The following is a 6,406-nucleotide window of genomic DNA, read 5'->3' on the forward strand; positions in this document are numbered from 1 at the left end:
AACTATATCTATATTAAACTAAACATGAGTTCATAATGATGTCTACAGTTAAAATCCATCACCTTTATTTTAGTCTCCTATCCTTGCCTGCCTGTAAGCTTACACTTCAATGCTGAGAAAACTAGGTTCTACCATCCACCATCCATTTTACGTTAATTGCTCAATTCAGTGTATGTGCATAGTGGTTTCAGTTGTTAACCCATGCCCTTGTGGAATGGTGGGAAACATTATCAACTAGTTTGTTTTTTGAATTCCCAGTCTGGGGGCCGGGGACTGGGTGGCACAGTTAAGCATCTGACTCCTGCTTTCAACTTAGGTCCTGATATCCGGATTGTGAGATCAAGCCCCACTTGAAGCTCCATACTTAGCCTAGAGTCAGCTTACATTTCTCTCTCCCTCTTCCATCCTACCACATGCGCCTTCTCTCTCTCTCAAATTAATAAATACATCTTCTAAAAAATAAATTAACAGGAAGAAATAGAAAACCTTAACAGGCCAATAACCAGGGAGGAAATTGAAGCAGTCATCAAAAACCTCCCAAGACACAAGAGTCCAGGGCCAGATGGCTTCCCAGGGGAATTTTATCAAACGTTTAAAGAAGAAACCATACCTATTCTCCTAAAGCTGTTTGGAAAGATAGAAAGAGATGGAGTACTTCCAAATTCGTTCTATGAGGCCAGCATCACCTTAATTCCAAAACCAGACAAAGACCCCACCAAAAAGGAGAATTACAGACCAATATCCCTGATGAACATGAATGCAAAAATTCTCAACAAGATACTAGCCAATAGGATCCAACAATACATTAAGAAAATTATTCACCATGACCAAGTAGGATTTATCCCTGGGACACAAGGCTGGTTCAACACCCGTAAAACAATGTGATTCATCATATCAGCAAGAGAAAAACCAAGAACCAAGTCCGATAATTCTAAAATTTGTGTGTCTTGAGTCTGGTTCTGATACTTCCTTAGTCCATTCTGTGTTTTAACTTGCCTTTTGGAATACTTTATCTATCTATCTATCTATCATCTATCTATCCATTTATCCATTGATAATCTATATCTTTAGGTAGATATAAAAATACATTGAGAGTCAAACATGTTATTGGGTAATAGGAACTGGGATAAACAGTCTTCAGCTTGAGATTGTATGTTAATATGGCCACAAGTTGGGCTTTATTGACTGCTGCTTCTATAGGTCTGAAAAGTTTCAGATTCCTCTTGTGTCCTTGTTTGTGTCTCTCCTCTTGATTTTGAGCTTCTCTAAGTGCTCCTCAGAGAAATCCTGCATCTTGTAGTTCTTTCAGCAATACCCACTGATATACTAAAACTGCGTTGGTATGGTTGTAGATTATGGAGAAGGGGAACATTCTATAATTTTCTCTGTCCTCCACCTCCCCAGTAATCAAGACAGAAAAGTTAGATGGGGTTCAAACAAGGCAGATACCCTTCTCTCAAAGTTCTGACCCAAAATTCCAATAAGGTTTTTCCCTTTGGAGAGTGAGCCTTTGTATGGAGAAGCTTTGGGGCACATTTCAGAGTAAACTTTATACCCATCTCCTTGCCACAGGCAAGAAGGGGTTATTTTTGTATCTTCACTGTGAGAATGTGGTGACATTCCTGCAGGTAAGGCCTGTGAAAGTGTTGGGGCTTGCCAATACCATGGTTTTAATTTTTTGTTCTCATGCGAGTCCATATTTACCCTCCATTATTTCATCAGAATTACTATTTAAATTTTACACTAGTTTATGGCTTCACTGGCTTTTGTGATCAGATTTTGCTGTGACTCTCCAGATTTATCTTTCTTTCCAGAGTTTTGGGTGATAGTTTGTCCTGCAAACTCAGTTCTCTGATGGGTTCAAGTAAACTCACTGATTTTTAGTTTGTCCCACCTTTTATTATTGTAAAGCTGGAAGTAATGATTACAAGATCTTTCTATGTCAGAGCTAAAGCTGAAGGTTTTCATGTATACTTCAATTTTATTTTCTTCATTCAAGGGTGTCTGGCTGGCTCAGTCAGTAGAGCACGCGACTCTAAATCATGGGTGGTGAGTTCGTGCCCCATGTTGTGGTAGATATTACTCAAAACAATTTAAACTATTTTTCTTCATTCAGATTAAATCTGAGTCTGCTCCCCCTTGCACTAAAGTGAGGGAATCTTTTTGTGACTTCTATCCCTTAGAGTGAGATAAAATAATCTCATGTCTCACACAGTGCCAAAGTATTGAGGAGATCGCTCATGTATGGGTTTTTGTCCTGGGGCTTCCTACAGAGGAGTCTACCGCCCTGCTCTGCAAGTACATTTAGAGGACTGCTATTCTGCTGCTTCTGTTTAAGGTGGGGCACAGAAATCTTGGGAAGGCTGGTAGTGCATATACCCAGGATCCAGCTATTTCTTTCAGGTGCATATCTCTCCCCCTACAGGTGTAGGTATTGATGGAGTGTGGGAAACAGGGTCTCAGGTGCTGATCATCATCGATCATAGGACACATCCAAATCTCCATCTTATTTATTTTTCATCTCTTTGCATCTTAGCCATGTTCCTTTTCTAGCCACTCTTTTTTTTTTTTCTTGATTTTCCTCTCCATTTTCTCTTAGGAAACACTCTTCATCATGGTTTCAATATATTAAATGTTTATATATCTCTTCAATATAGTAACTATTTTTAAGAAATATAAGCCAGGAAGAGAAACATCTTTCTGAGGAAAACCTAAATGTTTAGGTTTAGGTTTAGGGAAAACCCTATGCTGTATCTTTAAATTCAACAGATTTGATATTTTTGCAATACAATATGAACAACACCAGTGACGTGTGTGTGTGTGTGTGTGTGTGTGTGTGTGAACATATACTTGAAAATGCATGTGGATGGGAGGAGGAGCAACGAAAATGGGAAGAACATTGGGGAATAGTGACATTTAACAGCCACTAGTGGTTTTTTCCCTATTACACAAATATCTTTAATCTAGATTTTGAAAGTGCAAGGGAGGACCTCTACAACTTTCTTTAGGTTTATATCTCAGCACACAGAGACTTCTAATGACTGAAGCCCTGATCTATTCTGGGACTTCAAACTCTAATTCAGTTTGATATATAGATTAAAATGCTTAAATGTCAATGTTCAGCCCTCATTACTTTCTATATGGACTTCTAAAATGAAATTTCCACAATTGTGTTAAATAATAAATAAATTCTTAAAGCCTTGTGTTACTGCTATAACATTTAAAATAGACACAGACATACTTTATTTTTTTATTTTTTTAAAATTTTTTTTCACAGACATACTTTAAAAAAAGTGCTCTGGTCAAGAGAATGTAGAGGATCCTGAGTAAAACAAAAAGATTTATTTTTAATCTATGAAACTTATAAATAATTTCTTTCTGGAACATAAAGAAATGAGCTGCAAAGAAATTGAGAAAGGAGGGCATTAAAAAAAAAAAAAAAAAAACAACAGAAAACACAAATTGTAGCACAGTTTCCTGCTGATGCCAGGAAATGAACCCCAGCCTTCTGCTTCCAGGAGCAAGGCTCCCTTCCTAGCAGTTCTTTGTTTCTAAATAACTTCCATGGTATTTTATGTGATATATGTGTATTAAGATTGAGAAAGAACACGTTTGTGTCTGAGTGCATGTGTAAACATACAATTTAAAAGCAAACATTTATCGAGGCATTATGACACGCTTGGCGCATTTCTCAGTGCATTGCATATATTTACTTATTTTTCCAGTAATCCTATTGATATCACTACTATTATCATTCCATTTTTATAGATTAGACACCTGAAGCAAGTACCTTGCTGGAGGTTGCTTAGAAATAAACAACTCAACTCTAGTTAAATCCAGCACTTAAATCTAGTTAATCTGGCTCCAGAGTCCATGTTCTTCCTCTCTTTTCTATGTGGCTCACCATGCTGGGGTTACTGTGTTATTTTAGTATTATCTGTATCAGTAACAGCACAAAATAAATATAATATTTTATGTTTCCCACTATCGAAGTTTTCCATAGTAAGTTTTCCATTTTAAGATAAAATGACAGAAGAGTACCTTGCCTCCTTTTCAACATACTTTCCTATAGTCTGTTTTATTTCAGTTTCTCAAATCATTTCTGAAATAATATCAGAATAAGGTATCAACATGATGCTAATATTCAGTTCAATTAATGTATATATTATTATATATTATGTTATATATAATAATATGTGCTGTTATTTATGGAAAGGGAACAGACAAGAATAAAAAGGTTTGCTTAGTAACACGGTGGGTTGATTTGAGTAACACATTACTGTGTTTCGTTCACCTGCACAACCTCTAGATGGCTTCCATAGTTCCTACTAATTCATCATTCAAACTGCAATCAAAAAGCTAACCTCCAAAGTAGTCAACAATTATTCACCATGGATATAATGTGTGAAGAAAGCATATTTCTTAATTCCAAGATGTCAATGTGTCTTCTGGGATAAATGGTATTTTGAATCCTTTCCCCTCCGTACACAGATTGGGTTTGTTATCAGTTATATTGATGGGTTGTCCTCAGATGGTTGAAGAGTGGGGATGCAGGGATGATTGAAATTTGTAGGCGGAGAGACAACTGCAGTCCCCGGAGGTGTTAGAAGTCTGAAGTGTTTGGGAGGTCTGGTGCTGCCATTTATATTTCTTTTCCCTGGAACTCTTTCTTCATAACAGATTTTGAACTAAAAATAAAGAAAATCTCCCATGCTCTGTTAGAAGTTTATTTTTTCAAAGAAATCTTGCCACCTCCTTTGAGAAAATTTCTAATGCATTTTACACCCTTTTCTCCTTTTATTATTTCTACCAATCTGGCTACATTTTCCTTTTAAAATAAGAACACTAAGGCCAACATTGCTTTCTATTTGACAATTAGCTTGTGTGTTTTCTTTCAACCAATTCTCCAGAAATTTTGAGTTTTTGGATCCAATGTTTATTAACTGTATGGTATGCTTTGATTTTTTATTTCTATTTGCTATTTAGCAAAAACTCAAGTTTAATCACTCAATATATTACAGTGTGTCCGTGCATTGTGTGTGTGTGAGGCACAAATGGTTTAGCTTTTCTGTTGGTAAATAATGTAAGCCAATGTGCTACAAATATGAAGTGCTAGTATTTATTTTACTGGAGACGAGTTAAGATGGTTTTTTTACTGGAAGTGCATCCCCAAATACCTGTAAAACATTTTTCAGATATATATTCTTTATCAATCTTTAACACAATTTATGCTGAAGAAGACTTTCTGAACAGTGAAATTATAAATGCTTTTTCAGAGAGAGGAGAGATCCAAATTAAAACTGTATCTGAAAGCTTATCTGGTTATATACAAAGCTAATTTAATTTGAAGATATCTATATTATCAAAGATATCTTTTGATGATATATAACTAATGTGTGGTTTTAACATATTCTAAGTTCAGGCCCTATTACCCAGATATTCTGCAGTTGGAATTTAATATTAATAAGCAGATGAATTAGATATAAAAAACATGTTAGTGAAATATGCCCTACTTTGAGGTTTAAGTGAATACATTTTATATTCAGTTGGGCATTTTGAAAGTTAATAGTAATTTTTTGAATGCTAGGCTAATATTTGAAATAAAAAAAATCTCTACAATTGTTTCTGAAGAGGCTACATTCTGATGAGGCTTTGGACATAATTTCTTGGGCAAAATATTATTAGACACAGATTGTATTACCACACAGAGGAAATCCCAGAATCTTAAGTTGGAACGGATCTTGGAAGTCACCTGGTAAACCTTCAGTCAAATTAGAAATTACCTTTGTTAAATGTCTGACCACATGACAGTCAACAGTCGCTCTTTGGACACATCTATGAAGGTTGCTTTGACATCTCATCAAGTGGTTCTAGTTGTCACTGAGCTGAGCCCTCCCTGTCAGTAATTTTTAGTGGATGAAAATTCCATTCCTAAATTCTCTCCCTTTTGGAAAGAATAAGTCTCATTCCTTATTGACCTAAGGTCTTTTGTTGGGGATAACCAAAATGTCCACATGATCTTTTCATTCCTGCCTTAAATAAACTTAGTCATTCAGATAAAAGAAAATACTGAAAAGGCTATTAGCCTTTACTATTCAGACTTCTGGTTCTCCAACTTCTCTTTTACTTATGACTCTCTCCATCATTTCTTCTCTTCCCTTAATTCTGTGAATTACTACATCTTATTCTGTAAGTTCCATTTTCTTTTTTCTTTTTTTTTAAAGATTTATTTATTTTGAGAGAGAGAGAATGAGCAAGAGCGTGGGAGGGAGGAGCAGAGGGATAGGGAGAGAGAATCTTAAGCAGACTTCCTGTTGAGTGTGGAGCCCGATGAAGGGCTAGATCCTGAAACCCTATCACCACCTGAGCCAAAATCAAGGGTCAGATGCTTAACCGACTGAGCCAC

This window comes from Canis lupus, chromosome 3 (genome assembly GCF_011100685.1).
Source record: "Canis lupus familiaris isolate Mischka breed German Shepherd chromosome 3, alternate assembly UU_Cfam_GSD_1.0, whole genome shotgun sequence".
Lineage (NCBI taxonomy): Eukaryota > Metazoa > Chordata > Mammalia > Carnivora > Canidae > Canis > Canis lupus.